Source organism: Cynocephalus volans, chromosome 10 (genome assembly GCF_027409185.1).
Source record: "Cynocephalus volans isolate mCynVol1 chromosome 10, mCynVol1.pri, whole genome shotgun sequence".
NCBI classification, from domain to species: Eukaryota; Metazoa; Chordata; class Mammalia; order Dermoptera; family Cynocephalidae; genus Cynocephalus; species Cynocephalus volans.
The window spans coordinates 110,582,648-110,597,749 of NC_084469.1; the positions used below are offsets into that span (position 1 = coordinate 110,582,648).

The following is a 15,102-nucleotide window of genomic DNA, read 5'->3' on the forward strand; positions in this document are numbered from 1 at the left end:
ATTTTAGGAGAATTTTTTGCTTGTCCACTCTTTCCCAAAGGACAAATCTATGGCCCTTCCTGATTCTGGACCCCGTTGGCCTCTTCAGTGCCACCGTTTCCTTCTCTGCTGGGTAGGGCCCTTCCAAGAAGCATTTCTGCTTCCCATGCACCCCAGATAAAACTCATTCACCCCAGACTCTCCAAACAGTCTTTGCACCTCTGCTGTAGCACGTACCATGGCCTGCCAGGGATCTTTGCCCAGTTGGTTCTGAACTCCGCCTGATTTCTCATCCCCAAAGAACCCAACTTTGCCCTTAGGAGGCAACCAAACATCTATTCAGTCAAAGGGGTGACAAAGGCAGCAATGAGAAAGCCGCTCAACACTGGGAGGATGTGATATGACAAACTTCTACTGCCCCATTTTGTGCACAGAAGTGCACAAGGTACAAATTACAGGTGTGGAGACAGCAAATTATAGGATGGAACTTGTGAGCCAAGATGAATGCAATCAAGGGAAACAGGCCTGTTATATGAGGCAGAATGTTACACTAAAGAGATACCAAGAAAACATTGTAGGAATGCAGAGGAAGAAGTGATTAAATGAGATAATGGATGTGAAAGTGCATTGTAAACCATGAAGCAGTGTACCCCCATGGAAAAGATGATCGTTATTGTTACAAGTGGGCTGACATTCCTGAAAGAAACAATAAATTTAGAGTCACAATGATGAGAGGTTGGGAGGGAGCCCTATGGGGACTGACTCCCTAAGTGAGCTCAGCCTGGCCCCAAGTGGCAGACTGACAAGAGTCCTTGTCTAGGAAAGGAAGCCACTGTGAACATAAAGACAACGTATTCCCTGAGCACCTTGTTTGCACCCCTGTCATAGCACTTACCATATTCTGCAAGTGTCTGAGGCACTCCGGGTGAACAATAAACACTTGGACTTTGGTGGCTGGTAGAGCTGGGGTCCAACCCATGCCTGCCCCTCCCTAGAGAGGCCAGTTACTTCCTCACCATATATGAAATCAGAACACCGGTCTAAAAGGACTGCACTGAGGATTGTGAGCTCAAAGTGCCACACAGTAGGACTCAGAAACTTTTAGTTTCATTCCAGTCACTAACTGGGCTGCTTACGAGAATAGGAATTCAGCTTTATTCATTTAAGTAATCCTTCAGTGCTTTGCATACCACATGCTTTGTTTGTTTGTGTTTTTTCTTTTTCTTTTTTTTTTTTTTTTTTTTGCACACAATTTCTTTATAGTTGTTGGATTGAACTGGGATCAAAGACCAGCTCCTTGACCAACCCCTTCACACATGAGAAACTGAGAGGCACACAGGGCAACTGTGACTGGTTCACATCCCACTGCTATTTTATGGTTGGATTCTAAGCTTGCAGTTGTCTTAATCTCACTTTGGGCCCATGTGCAAGAAACGTGAGAGGATGGGGGAGGGGCGCTATGCCCTTGAGTCCTTGTGCAAAGCAGAGCCATATTAAGAACCTAAAACTCCCTGAGCCTTATCTTTCTTTTAGGCAAATTGTGGAAAGTGTTTCATTGAAGTGAGATTCTGGATATAGGTCTAATAGAGTCTCCAGGACTAAGGTCAAGGCCACTTAAATTAGCTTTGTCAAAGGGAACTTGCAAATAATGCATTGAGGTTATTTCAGGGCTACCCTGTGCAGTTTCCAGACTGAACCCCGGAAATGATAGGACCTGTAATGACTTCTCACCTTTTTATTTTAAGAATGCACAGAATTTCTTTGATATTCTGGAAAAAGGCATTGCCCAGAGGCAGAGATGTTAGAATAGGGGATATCCATGAAGTCTGGAATCCTACGCATAAACAAGAATGCTATTTGGCTGGAAAATTTTATCCTCAAAGAATCCAGAGCAAATGGACATTCATCAAAGGGATTTAAATGCCTACCGAAATGGATGTCATGACCACGGCCTCTAAAAAATCAAAAGAGAGGCACGTGACCATACCACGGATGAGCTTTCCTTTCCATGGTGGTAGCAGCGATTGCATCTGTGCACCAAGGTGTGTCCCTTCCTGGGTCTGGGAAATCATGTGGGCAAACTGGCTAAGTGACATTCACATCCAAATAGGGAAATAGGACTGAGCCAGGCAACTCCACAGGCGGCGAGGGAGGCGGGGCCTCAGTGGTAGCTAGAAAAATGAGGGCCAAGTGGGTGCCAGCCTGCTAGACCTTCTGTTGGCCTTGGACTAAGGAGGTAGTGCCCATGGGCAGTGAAGAAAAATTGCTGGTTAATACCATTGGGTAGTGTAGTAAATGAAAAGGTCCAAGCCCACCAGTGTCACTCAATGACAATGGCAATTCAGGTGCATACAACAAAGTGCCCCTGCATTGTTACCCCCTAAGATAATTGGACTACATAGTTCATTTGGATTTGCCAAGCACTTTGAGGTTCGCATATGTAAATTGCTAATCTGCTAAAATCTGCATCCTTTGGTGAGTCCATTGGAATTGGCCTTGTTTTTCCCATGGAAAGGGTAGTGAAAAGTCAGTGTCTATTTCCAGAGAGAGATGGACACAACCAAATCAACAGGTTGGCCTAAGTAGTACTGCCACTTCCCCAGGGAAAGTCAGGTAGCACCTGAATTGTCCAGGAATGGGGAGCAGAGGGCAGCTTTATTGGTGTTAGTTGGCCGGGAAATCTGGAATCAAGTCCAGATGGAGTTCAGGCTTCTTTAGATTTCTAGGTCAAAATCCCTATAGCAAATCTTACCTGTTTCTTATTGACATAGTTAAGTGAGATTAGTGATAACCCTTTTTAGAGGCCAAAAGTATTATGTACACCTATATGCCTAGAGCACGAGCCCGTGGCGCACTCGGTAGAGTGCTGCGCTGGGAGCGTGGCGACGCTCCCGCCGCGGGTTCGGATCCTATATAGGAACGACCGGTGCACTCACTGGCTGAGTGCTGGTCACGGGGGGAAAAAAAAAAAAAAAAAAAAGGACTTCTAAGTCAGAACAGTGATTTCCCCAATCAGGGAAGAAAGCATTGCCTTGGGGGGAGAATGGGGGGTCATCTTAAGTGGCCACTTTGTATGCAGAAGGGAGGAACCCAACCCAGTGCTTACTGCTGACTGGGGAGAATAATTTACCTTGAGATTCTGTTAATCTGAAGGCCTTTAGCATCCCAGACACACTCTTATACCTGAGCCTAAAACACAGATCAGGGCTTTTGTCCTGCTCCATTAAAGACTCTTCTCTCCATGTGGTGCTGATAACACCAAGGCCATGGGTTCGGATCCCTATATAGGGATGGCCAGTTAGCTCACTTGGGAAAGCGTGGTGCTGATAACACCAAGTCAAGGGTTAAGATCCCCTTACCAGTCATCTTTAAAAAAAAAAAAAAAAAACTCTTCTCTCTGCCTTGAGACAACTGCCCTGGGCCATGGGCCTAAAATGACTGAACCTCTGCCTCCTGTAAGTGGCATTGGCATCACACCTGTGGTCCAAGCCCACTGTTTTCATTCTCTCATTATTCCTTCCTCCCTGTCAGTCTGGCGTCTAATCCTCCCACTGAAACCTCTCTCTTAGGTTACTGAGAACTCAATGATTGCCCCATCCAGGAACTCACTGGTCTGCATTTTCTCCAGCCTCCAGTGTCTAGAGGACATTGCTCCCTCCTTGAAACATCTCCCATTGGCTTCCATGGAACTCAACCCTCTTGTTAAATTTCTGTCTGGCTTCTACCTGGAAATTCTGCCAGGCTGCTCAGCTCTTGCCACATCTTGCTGTACATGTTTCTTCAGAGAATGAATCCCTTCGTGTAGTGGAACTCTATGGGAATTCCCATGTCTGTGTTTCCGGTCTGCCCCAGTTCCCATTCAAGTTCTCTGCATGGAGACAGTTCCATACACATGTGACTCACATTCCACAACTCAACATGTTTCAGATCAAACCTTCGCACCAGCATTACTTTCCCAGTTTTCAGGTTCAAAGCTCATAAACCTTTGGAGGTTTCTGTTGTCTTTCTTTAAGCTCAAAGTTGGTTGCTAAACGTCAGGATTGGTCCCCTTAGTTGCGTTCTATCTATTCCTTTTGATATCCATTGCTACCACCATGCCCGGATTAGTCCCTGAGTGCTCTTAATGGCTCTCTCATAATCAATCATGTGTAAACTCATTTCTCTTAAATCATGGGTTTGACCATGTCACACTCGACTCAAAAAACTTCCATGTCTAGAGAAAGTGTATCATATTGCTTTTGTAATCAAGGGAAAAAAAAAAAAGATCTTTACCACCAAAAGCTAAAGGCTGAATCCTGACTTGGCATTCTAAGTCCTCCTTTTTCCTCCCTTAATTCCAGTTTCTTCCTGGGATGTTTTAGTCAGGAACGACACCTTACATTACTTAGTGCAAAATTTCCCATACTAGATTCCACGGGACATCAGAATGCCTCAAAATGTCAGTAGACCTGGCAACTTAGCTCAGTTGGTTAGAGTACAGCCTTGCAACACCAAGGTCATGAGTTTGGATCCCCATACTGGCCAGCTGCCAAAAAATTAAACAAAAAAGTAAAATTGCTTTAAAAAAAAGTCTGTAGAGATTCTGTGATGAATTTCCCTGCTTAAAAAAACAAACAACAACAACAACAAAATATATATATATATATATATATATATATTTTTTTTTTTTTTTTTTTAAATATATATATTTGTGTGTTCATATCTGGCCAGTACAGGGATCCAAACCCTGGACCTTCGTGTTAAAAATTTTTTTTTAATTTATTATTTTTTTATAACACCACCAAGGTCCAGGGTTCAATCCCTATTACCAGCCACCTGCAAAAGTAATAAAAATAAAAACAAAAATAAATAAATGTATTTATTTTTTAATTGAAACATGTTGATTGTACATATTTATGGGATACAGAGTTATATTTCAACACATTTATACAATGTGTGATGATCACATCAGGGTAGTTAGCGAATTCATCATTACAAAAATTTATCATTTGTGATGAGAACAAAAAAAAATTTTAACTGAGGATTTCACTAAGTTTTTAATATTGATAATGCATGTTGTTATGTATATTGCAAATCCTCTTGACCATGTGATCTGTTTTCTATTTTCTAAAAACACCCATTAACATTCTGTGGAACTCACGTTCAGTGGAAAGTGTTTCATCATTTGAAAAAATTCTGCATGTTGCCCTTGGCTAAGCCAGCTTCTGCCTCCCTTACTGTGTCTCTCAGCAACAGTGTGAGGTAGAGGGATAGAACCCCACTTTGGAGAGGAGATAGTTGAGGCTCAGGGTTATTGCTTAGGCCAGGGTCACAAATGAATAAAACTAGAACCTAGGTCTGAATTCCAATCAAGAGATCTTTATACTTGACACACCCTCCCCAAAGTCCTCTCTGCTGCTTCAAGTTAGGTGTGACCACAGCTCTTTGGGCTGTAGTGAGGAAAGGTAGGAAGGAGCTTGGACGAGGAGCAAAATCCCCACCTCCGCTTGAGCCTTTCCATGTGCTGTGGGGCTGAGAGATTGTTGGTGCCTAAAGTTTTCTTTTTATAATACTCACTTTTGTGCATTTTGTATTAACTCACCACACAAAGTGAATAGGCTCGGTTTCCTTCCTTTCTTCCTTCCTCATCTTTTCTTCCTTCCTTATCCTTTCTTTCTTTCCAAATCTCCACTAGATAACACATTCTCAGAGGATCAAACTACATTCTTCAATAAACACATAGTAAGTATACAACACATTTAATATACACATGGTGAATTACACTTAAACAATAAATGCATGGGGTCATCTGCCTTTCCTGAATGACTGCTCCTTCTTCCCCTCTGTGACCCTTGTTCATGGAGATGATCCCATATCAGGGAATGTCAGAGTCAAGAGGAAGTTGAGAAGTCAGCTAGTCCATCTTTTTCATTTCCCAAATGAGGAGAGCCCAGAGAGTGCAACGTGAGCAAATTCATGCCAGAAGGGGACAGCCACGCTGCTTTCTGAATCTTGAAGTCCACAGAGATTCAATGCCTCTTCAAGGTTTCTAAACTCGAGTGGCAGAACAGGCAGGGTAGGGATCTAGCCTCTGTGCTTCTGTCTCTTGGATAGAATTTAGGTCTCCCAAAAGCTCTGGGTACTCACAGGCCATGCTGCTTGGGTCATGCATGTGCCTGAGTGAGGCACATTTCCATGTCACTGCTGAGCTGCTTCCCGGCCTCTTTGTTGAGGCTTCCAGGCCAGGCTGTGGGGAAGCAGCTGTCAGCTGCCTTTGGCTTTTACCCAGCTGGGGCCAGGCTTGTCCTTCCTGCTGTGTGGCCTCTGACGCACCTCCTACTCACCAAGGCTCTGGTCTTCTTTTCTTTTTTGGCAAATGGACAGTATGGAGATTTGAATCCTTGACCTTGGTGTTATATCACTGTGCTCTAACCAACTGAGCTAACTGGCCAACTCAGCTTTAGGAGAATTTTCTCCCGGATTGTGGCTGAAGCTGAGACAAGAGAGCTGGGAGAGACTCCCCAGACATAGAGACACATACCTGGTCAGCACAGACTCTTTCTTCCCCTCCTCCTTGAGGGCTGACACTGTGAGGGTAGAGGGTGAGCAGCAAGATGGTGGCCTGGAACAGAAGAGAATAACCAGTGCCTCGATCTTATTTTGTCCTTTTGGATGAGTAACCTTTCCAGAGTTTGCTCAATTGTTGGTGTATCAATTTATTCCACAAATATTTAATGAGCTCCTTACAATAAGAGCCAGGCACCATAGGACAGATCAGTGGTCAAAGCCACGAGGGAGAAGGTATCTCTCTCTCACCCTAACCCTCAGCTCTCCTATCCCTGCACCCACAGGCCACCAACACACTAGTCTCTCACACATCCCTCCAGAGAGGTTCTATCACACACAGATGTATGTGGGCCCATTTTGATTTTATATACAGACAGAAGCATGCTGTTCTGGCTGGATCTTTTATTTATTTATTTATTTGTTTGTTTGTTTGTTTGTTAATTAATTAATTAATTAATTAATTTATTTATTTATTTTTAAATGCAAGGCTAGGACCACCAAGGTGAGGTTTCTTACCTAAATGCCTCTGCTACAGGGGAGGATGCCTGGCCCCTCTATTCTAAGCTTGGCGGAGGCCCCCCCAACCCCTTGCAAGGAAACTGAGTTTGGTGCTTGGATCTTTTTTTTTTTTTTTTTTCCCTTATAAAAATTTATTTTTTATTTTTATTTTATTTTATTTTATTTTATTTTATTTTGTCGATATACATTGTAGCTGATTATTGCTCCCCATCACCAAAACCTCCCTCCCTTCTCCCTCCCCCCTCCCCCCCAGTGCTTGGATCTTTTAAACCAAAAACAAGTGCTCCGATAAGTCATGCTTCTCACCATGGAAGCAAGTTGCCCATTTCCATCAGTGACTTAGACGGTCCTTTGGAGTTTGGTTCCAGCCTCTAGAATGTTCCTGACAACCAAGCATCTTTAGCCCAAAATTACTGTCCACCATAGAAAGTCCCTGGATGCCCTGCATTGGGGTCTTCTGTGGAGCAGGAAATGTCCTAGGGTGGTTGAGTTGTGTGTATTTCTACATGTTGTGGGTTAGAAAAAGCTAGATTATAATTTTTGCCTAGACCTAGAAACTAATTTACCTTCTTACTTGTGGAGGACTCGGACCCATGTTCAAAAAACCACTGTGGGGCCGGCCCATAGCTCACTTGGGAGAGTGTGGTGCTTATAACACCAAAGCCATGGGTTCAGATCCCTATATAGGGATGGCCGGTTCGCTCACCTGGGAGAGCGTGGTGCTGACAGCACCAAGTCAAGGGTTAAGGTCCCATTACCGGTCATCTTTAAAAACAAAAACAAAAACAAAAATCACTGTGACTTTCACTACTGTTCTAAGCTGAGGCCAGGAGCTTGCAGCTTAGGAGGAGATGAGGCAGGAGTTTGATGCCTCAAGGCTCCCAGTTGGAGCTGGTCATCTATGCTCAGAACAGGTGTTAATGGAGACCCTGATACTCAGGGGCCTGTGCTCAAGTGTCAGATGCCAAGGTGTGCAAGGCTTGTTCCATTGAGGGGACAGACTGTGACAAGGAAACCAAAAAGGTGATTTCAACTACTGATGATGAGCACTGTGAAGAAAAATAACTGGAGTTACAGTAAATGAGGAAGGCTCTGGCTAGGGCAGGGGTTGGGGATCTCCAGCAGGTGAAATTGAGGAGAGACCTGAATCTTAAAAAGGACTGAGTGTGGGGACAAGAATTCTGGGCAGAGTGAACTAACCAGTGCCACAGTTCTGAGGTGGGATCATGGGGCAGAGAGCGGCTGGCTGATGGTCCAGGTCTGGGAGGAATCAGGATTTTTTGGGGTGGGGGGTTGTTTTTTGGTGGTTGGCCAGTACAGGGAACTGAACCCTTGACTTGGTGTTACAAGGCTGCATTCTAACTGACTGGGTTAACGGCCAGCCCAGGAATCAAAATTTTATTGTGACCCAAAGAAGTAGGTATGTTGCAGAGTGCCATGAGCTCTCTTTCCACCAGTGAAATTCCTTGCTTGGATTTAATAACCTTCCAGCTCTCTGATTTCATTCCCACGTTCCTTTATTCAAAGACATCATTGAGCATCTAGGGTGGCCAGATCTAGCAAATGGAATCACAGAATGCCCAGATAGATTGGAATGTCAGCTCAATCATGACTACTCTTTTATTATAAGGGTATTCCAGAGTGTCAGGGTATCCCCGGTGTGCTGGGAGTCAGTCCTAGTTTGAATAATCCACTTAGCACAGGACTTGATGCCTTTGGAGAGCTGATTGAACATGAAGGTCAGAGTCTTTTGTGGCTCGGGAGACAGAGACAGACAGGCTTCAGAAGTCCTCCTTGGCCCCGAGTGTGACCTTGAATTGGTGACTCCTTGTTAGATGCCCAAATTGTATGAATCAAAATGCCTTTGCTGTCCCCTGCATCACAGGTGTGCATCATGATGCATGGGGACATGGAGCCAGAGGCTTGGTTTCTCAGGTGGCCGGACCTAGGTTCTGGCCCTTTACAAAGTAGTTAAGAGGTGTCATTTTCTGAGGGAGGGGATAGGTGTGTGTTCAGTATTTGCCGTCTCCACTGGCCATGAGTACTAAGGGAAGGCACAAAGGTTGGAAGATGCTAAAAAGAGATGATGTGGCCATGGGATCTGCATGTACAGCCCACTCTATAGACCATGCACATGGGTGTTTCCACAACTAGGCCAACCAAACCTGAGTGTAGCTAGTGGCCATTCCAGGATGCATCCAGGGAAGGGCTTAACAAATAGTCTTCTGAAAAAGAATCTCCTTCTCACCTCCATTTTGAGTGGTTAGAAACTGGATGCCAAGAGAGAAACAAATCCTGGGAATGAGGGACCACAGGGTGTGGCCCAGCAGGGACTTCCTTCTGTTGGCACCAGAGGACACTCTGGAGAAGAATGTTCTAGAGGCAAGAAGAACTTCCTGGAGAGATGAAGTCCCTTTTCCTGGGCAGGGGGTGGTTCAGGAAGCAGCATGGTGGCCGGCAGGCAGGATGTCAGGGACATCTGGCTCTGAGGCACCAGATTCATTCATGGTGGCGGCTGAGTCAGGCCACGGCCCTATCCAGAATCCAGAGTGCCCTGCCCCTGGGCACCTGCTGTTGGATTATACTTTATACAAGGGAGTCATGGACAGACCCTGGCTGACACTGTCACCATCTGACCCATGTGTCTGCTGCATGTTCAGTCCTGATACACCACTTCCACTCCAAAGTTCAGTTCTGAGGATATGGGCCTAAGTGTGGCAGGACAGAAAGAAAGTAGCTCTAGCCCGAATAGAGCTAGAGCTAGTAGCTCTAGCTCACACATACTGGGGGAACCCCATCCCCCCAGTATGTGTGAGGTCAGCCACTCTCCCCAGACCTCAGTGTCCTTCCAGACACAACTCCAGACATTAGCTGTGTGCAAGGTGGCAGTGGACCATGTGGCAGCCCCAATGCTCCCCCAGTGCCCTCTCTCGAGTGGCCAGACAGGAAGGGATTGGGCCCAGAACCTGCAGCCCCAGCCCCAGAAGCTTGGCTGTGCCAGTAGTTGAACACAGAATTTTCCAGATGCCTGGGTCTTGGTTGTCATTACCCATCTCTAGAACATTGTCCATCTCTGACCATCTTGGCTGAGGGAGTCCCCTCCTCTGTCCTGTCACAGCATCTCCCACCTGCCTTCTGGTTGTCCCCTTCTCGCAGATGGGCAACAAACTCCCGCTTCAGGCCCATTGTAGAGAGTAGAATGTCCACCCTCCTCTGAAGGCAGACTTTATCTGTTGTCCCTGCTGTGTTCCCAGCAGCCAGTGCACAGTACGTGCTCAATAAGTATTTGGCAAGTAAATGAGTAGCTCTTACACCTGGAGAACCTGGGCATCGTCTCTGACCCCGCATATTACAGGAGGGAAGGAACTGAGAGGCTGTGAGGTGAAGGGCACCCCACATCCCTGCAGATGAGGACAGAACCCGGCCAGACTGAGAACATCCAGCCCAACCTTCCTAGCCGGGCCAATGGGGACCACCCGCTCCACCTGGTAGGGACACTGCCCCTGCTGCCCTTGCAGCTCCAGGCCCGCCGTGCCCCCTGGTGGCCAAGGACAGAGCAGGCTGGGGCCGCTGGCCAGCCAGTAGCAACTGGTGACACGTGCAGATGAAGACAGAGGGGGAGATACACTTCCGGTTCACCAGGACACTTCTGAGCAGTTTGTACTTAACCCTTTAGGGAAGTGTTTGTGCTCAGAACTCTGTAATAGTGGGACAGTGTCAGGGCCACACAGAAACTCGTTCTGGACTGTCTAACTGCAGATGCCCAACTGCAGATGGAGCCTGAACTCCACACTGCAGAAACACTAAGTGTAAGGCATTCAAAACAAAACAAACACATGGTGACAAAGTGTATTACGTCTAGAGAGCTGTGTTTCAGAGAGCTTTACAGCATAAATGATGGAGATGGGGACAAAGGGTGCTGACTGGGTCCCACAAACTCCTGATTTAGTGTGAGAATTTCCTGATTAAAAAATGACACTTGTGGCCATGATAATGCTTTGGCAGTATTGTATTTTTTCATAAAGCATCACTGTAAGAGTCCCTTTAGCTATTTTCTGGTCCTTGAAAAAAAGTCTCAAAAATATCAAAGTACCAAGGAAATCAAATTTACATAGAAATTAATCTTTTCCTTTCCTTACTCAGCTAATTTCATTGTAATCTCACCATGTGAGCATGAATTTGGGCTGAAATAAGAAACTTTTAAAAGTTGTTAACAATCCTCCCTTTCCCCTATCCCCTCCCTGGGGACCCCATAGCAGCAGAGATGCAGGATGGGGGGGCTGTAGGGCCTCCTGGGCCGTCGGGGTCCAGCTCTGCGGCCCACCCTACCTCCTTCCCTGTCCCCAGCAGCATCTTGGCCTCTGATGTCAGTGGACAGCTCTGAGCTGACATGGGATGGTGTTGGGGGAAGAGGCCGGCATGACTCAAATCGAGGAAGCGGGCTGGTTAGCTCAGTTAGTAGCACCAAAGTCACGGGTTCACATCCCTGAAGTCGTGGATTCGGATTCTTGTATTGGCAAGTCACCAAAAAAAAAAAAAGAAAGAAAGAAAGAAAAGAAAAAATCGAAGAGACGGCAAGTGCTGGACAAGCCAGATCGAGGAAGCAGGGGTGTCCGCCTCCCCCTGCATAGCTTTCTTTGTAGGGAAATGCAAACCCAAATCACCCAACGTGCCCAAGGGGAGAATCCAGCACTCAGTGGGACATTTCCACCCCCACAGCCCATGTCCAGGATGAGGGGCTCAGGCTCCCAGGCAGCCACTGGGTGACTCAGCTCAGGGTTTAATTCTGTTCGTAGTGCATGAGAACAGGGCTGTGTGAGCATTCCTGAGGGGCACCAGGCTGTAGTGACCTAGGGTGCTGATGCCTGCAGACAGCACAGGCGACTGTCCATTGTGACGTCTGCTAAACCCACCTGGACTGCCCCATGGACCTGCCCACCATGTGCTAGGCTGGGGCCAGGCCATTTTGGAGCTATGCCGGGTGGCAGGGCTGAGATGAGCAACGAGCAGAATAGTCTTGGCAGGGGAACAGGTGGGAAGGAGCGCAGAATGTCCAGGAATCTGAGCTGCTGGAAGAGGAAGGCAAGACCAGGGCGGAGTCTGGATGACATCTGGGCAGCATACTGTTAATAGTCCTTTTTCTGTTGCTTATACAGAAACTGGGTAATGTATAAGAAAATGAAATTTATTTCTTACAGTTTTGGAGGCTGGGAAGTCCATGGTCTAGGGGGCACATCTGGTGAGGACTTTCTTCTGGGTGGGAATCCTCTACAGGGTCCCGTGGTGATGCAGGGTATCACATGGCAAGAGAATGCAAGAGTTCTCTCAGGTGCTCCTTATAAAGCCACCAGTCCACACCCATGATAACTCATTACTCCATGAATGAATTAATTTACTCTCAATGTTAGAACCCTCATGATCCAATCACCTCTCAAAGGCCCCACACTTCAAATATCATAATTAGATTTTCCACTCTGTTAACACTGTTACTTGGGGATCAAGTTTCTAATACATGAACTTTTGGGGGGACATGGTTGACCAATAGCAGGGATGGTGGCTCAGACTTGGGGAGTGGTGGTGGAGATGGCCAGGAGTGATGGAGTGAGAGGCACAATTTCTGGGCACTGGGTTGTGCGTGTCAGGGTTGACAAATAGGGGCTGGCCAGTCAGCTAAGTTGTTAGGGTGAGGTCAAAGTCAAGGGTTTGAATCCCCAGACCAGCTAGCCATGAAAAAAAAGTTGACATATGATCACCTGCTGCTTGGACCAGGCTGCCCGCAGCTGCATGCTGGCCTCCATGAAGCCTATTCCTGTGTTCCCCAAGCCCCACAGCCACCTCCAGGGTGTTCCTGTCCTGCACTTTCTAACTGCGTCCTGTGGACCCCATGAGCTTCTCTGCATGGACCTGTTTGTCCCAATGAGTCCTGTTGGAAAAAATCTGCCTGGCTTTACCTAAGAAGTTCCCAAAACTATGATCATGACGACAGCTCTTCGTTTATCTGGATCTGCTGGGATCTGCTGGTTTCCTGGCTTAGGTCTCACCTCTTTGACCAGGCATCATCCTGTGGCACCTGCCTGAGCCCAGACTGCTCTGCCCACCTTGGCCACAACAAGTGTCTCTCGGAGTATGTGGATTCGGTACCAAGGAAAAGTATGTCACACCCCCTCCACTTCATGTCTTCTCCCATGTGCCTGCCCCCTCCCCTCCATGCACCTCCTTCCACCCAGCCTCTCCTACGTCAGCAAGTGCTGGAGTCTCAGACCATGCCTTGGTCACACTCCTGTCAACACACCTGGCTGGCAACAGGTTCTGAGATGTTGTCTGTGTGGCCTGCTTGGGGATGCGGTATGGACTAAATGTTTGTCTCCCCCAAATTTGTGTGTTGAAATGTGATAGCAATAGGAGGTGGGGCCTTTGGGAGATGATTAGGTCATGAGGGTGAATGGGATTAGTACATGTCGTAGTCTGCTTTCTGTGGCTGTAATTGAATACCTGGGACTGGGTATTTACAAAGATATTTATTTCTTACAGTTCTGGAGACTGGGAAGTCCAAGGTCAAGGGGGCAGATCTGGTGAGAGCCCTCCTGATGGTGGGGACTCTGCAGAGTCCTGAGGCAGAGCAGGGCATCACATGACGAGGGGCCCACCGAGTGCCAAACTGACTTTTATAATTGAACCATTCTCATGATAAACAATCTACAAATGGATTTATCCACTCATAAAGGCAAAACTGTCACGATCCCATCACCTCTTAATACTGTTACACTGGGGATTGAATTTCAACTTAAGTTTTGGAGGGGGCAAACATTAAAACCACATCAGTGCCCTCATGAAAGAGGCACTTCTTGCAAGCCAGAAAGTGAGCCCTCGCCAGACACTGTTCCTGCCAGTGCCTTGATCTTGAACTTTCCAGTCTCCAGAATTGTGAGAAATAAATATTTATCATTTATAAACCACCCAGCCTATGATAATTTGCTATAGCAGCCTAAATAGACTGAGACAGGACATGAAATGCCTGCTGGGAGGATGTGCGCCACAAATTTCTCTCAGGTGCTGGGTTCAGGAAAGTGCATGTGCTGGATGGTGGGGGCAAGATGGATGTGGACTGCCTGTGGGGGAATGCTGCTTGCTTCCTGAGTGGCGGTGACATCTTTGGTCCTCCATCTCACGGAGGCTGCCTGGGTCATGGCTGACCTGGAAATGTTTTGTCAGAAGGTGCCATATTGCCCTGGCCTGCTGGCAGCCCAGGCTGAGGTGAGCCTGTGTCTAGGGTCACTTTCTTTGAAACATCAGCCAGCTCAGGATGGGCCTGCTGGTCACATGCAGATTCACGTCTCCTACACGGGGCCACTTGCCTTTTGGTGGGGTAACTCATCCCATAGTGAGCTTGTCACACTGTGCTCTGGTCGAGCGAGCTCAGGGGTGATTCCTGAGCAGGGGCTGGTGAGGCATGAAGCACACATGATGGGCTCTGCCTGTCCATCTGCGGGAAATGACATTTGAGGGGATGATGAGGGATGAGCAGAGTCTCCCTCCAGTGAAAAAGCCACCTGAGGTTGAGTTGGCAGGGATGGGGCCGAGGAAGCACAGCATCTGTGGTGCTGGGAATCCTAGGCAGGACTGTGTCAAATTAGACACTGCACACATTCAGTGGCCTGTGGCTCTGTCCCAGGACCATAGCCCAAAGGAGTCCTCAGACGAGCTCCTAGAAGTGAGTGCCCATCAAGGGCACCTCGGTGGTGTCATCTTTGGGGCCAGAGGCTGGAGGCGGCCTATGTGTCCATCATGAGGTACGACGGGGAAAGCTGGTGGACAGGCCTCTCAGCACACTGCACATAGGTGAGAGCAACACGAAGGCCTTAACACAGTGTGTGTGGGGAGGCTCCACTTGTACGTATTAAAGACAGGAAAAAAAAAGGGGAGGGGGGAGGCACAACTTCAAAAAAAAAAAAAAAACAACACAGGCAACCCCAAGAGAACTGAAAACGTGTTCAGACAAAAAACACGTGTGGGCATGTTCACAGCAGCACTGTTCACAATTGTCACAAGGGAAACAGC

General features: G+C 47.1%; 1 non-coding gene across 1 annotated transcript; it reads right to left on the reverse strand.

Annotated features, from left to right (window-relative positions):
* Positions 1–7,003: 7,003 nt before the first annotated feature.
* On the reverse strand, positions 7,004–7,132 carry LOC134389867 (small Cajal body-specific RNA 21). Its single transcript, XR_010024823.1, has one exon. It is a non-coding gene; the product is annotated as a small Cajal body-specific RNA 21 (non-coding RNA).
* Between the last annotated feature and the right edge of the window lie 7,970 nt (positions 7,133–15,102).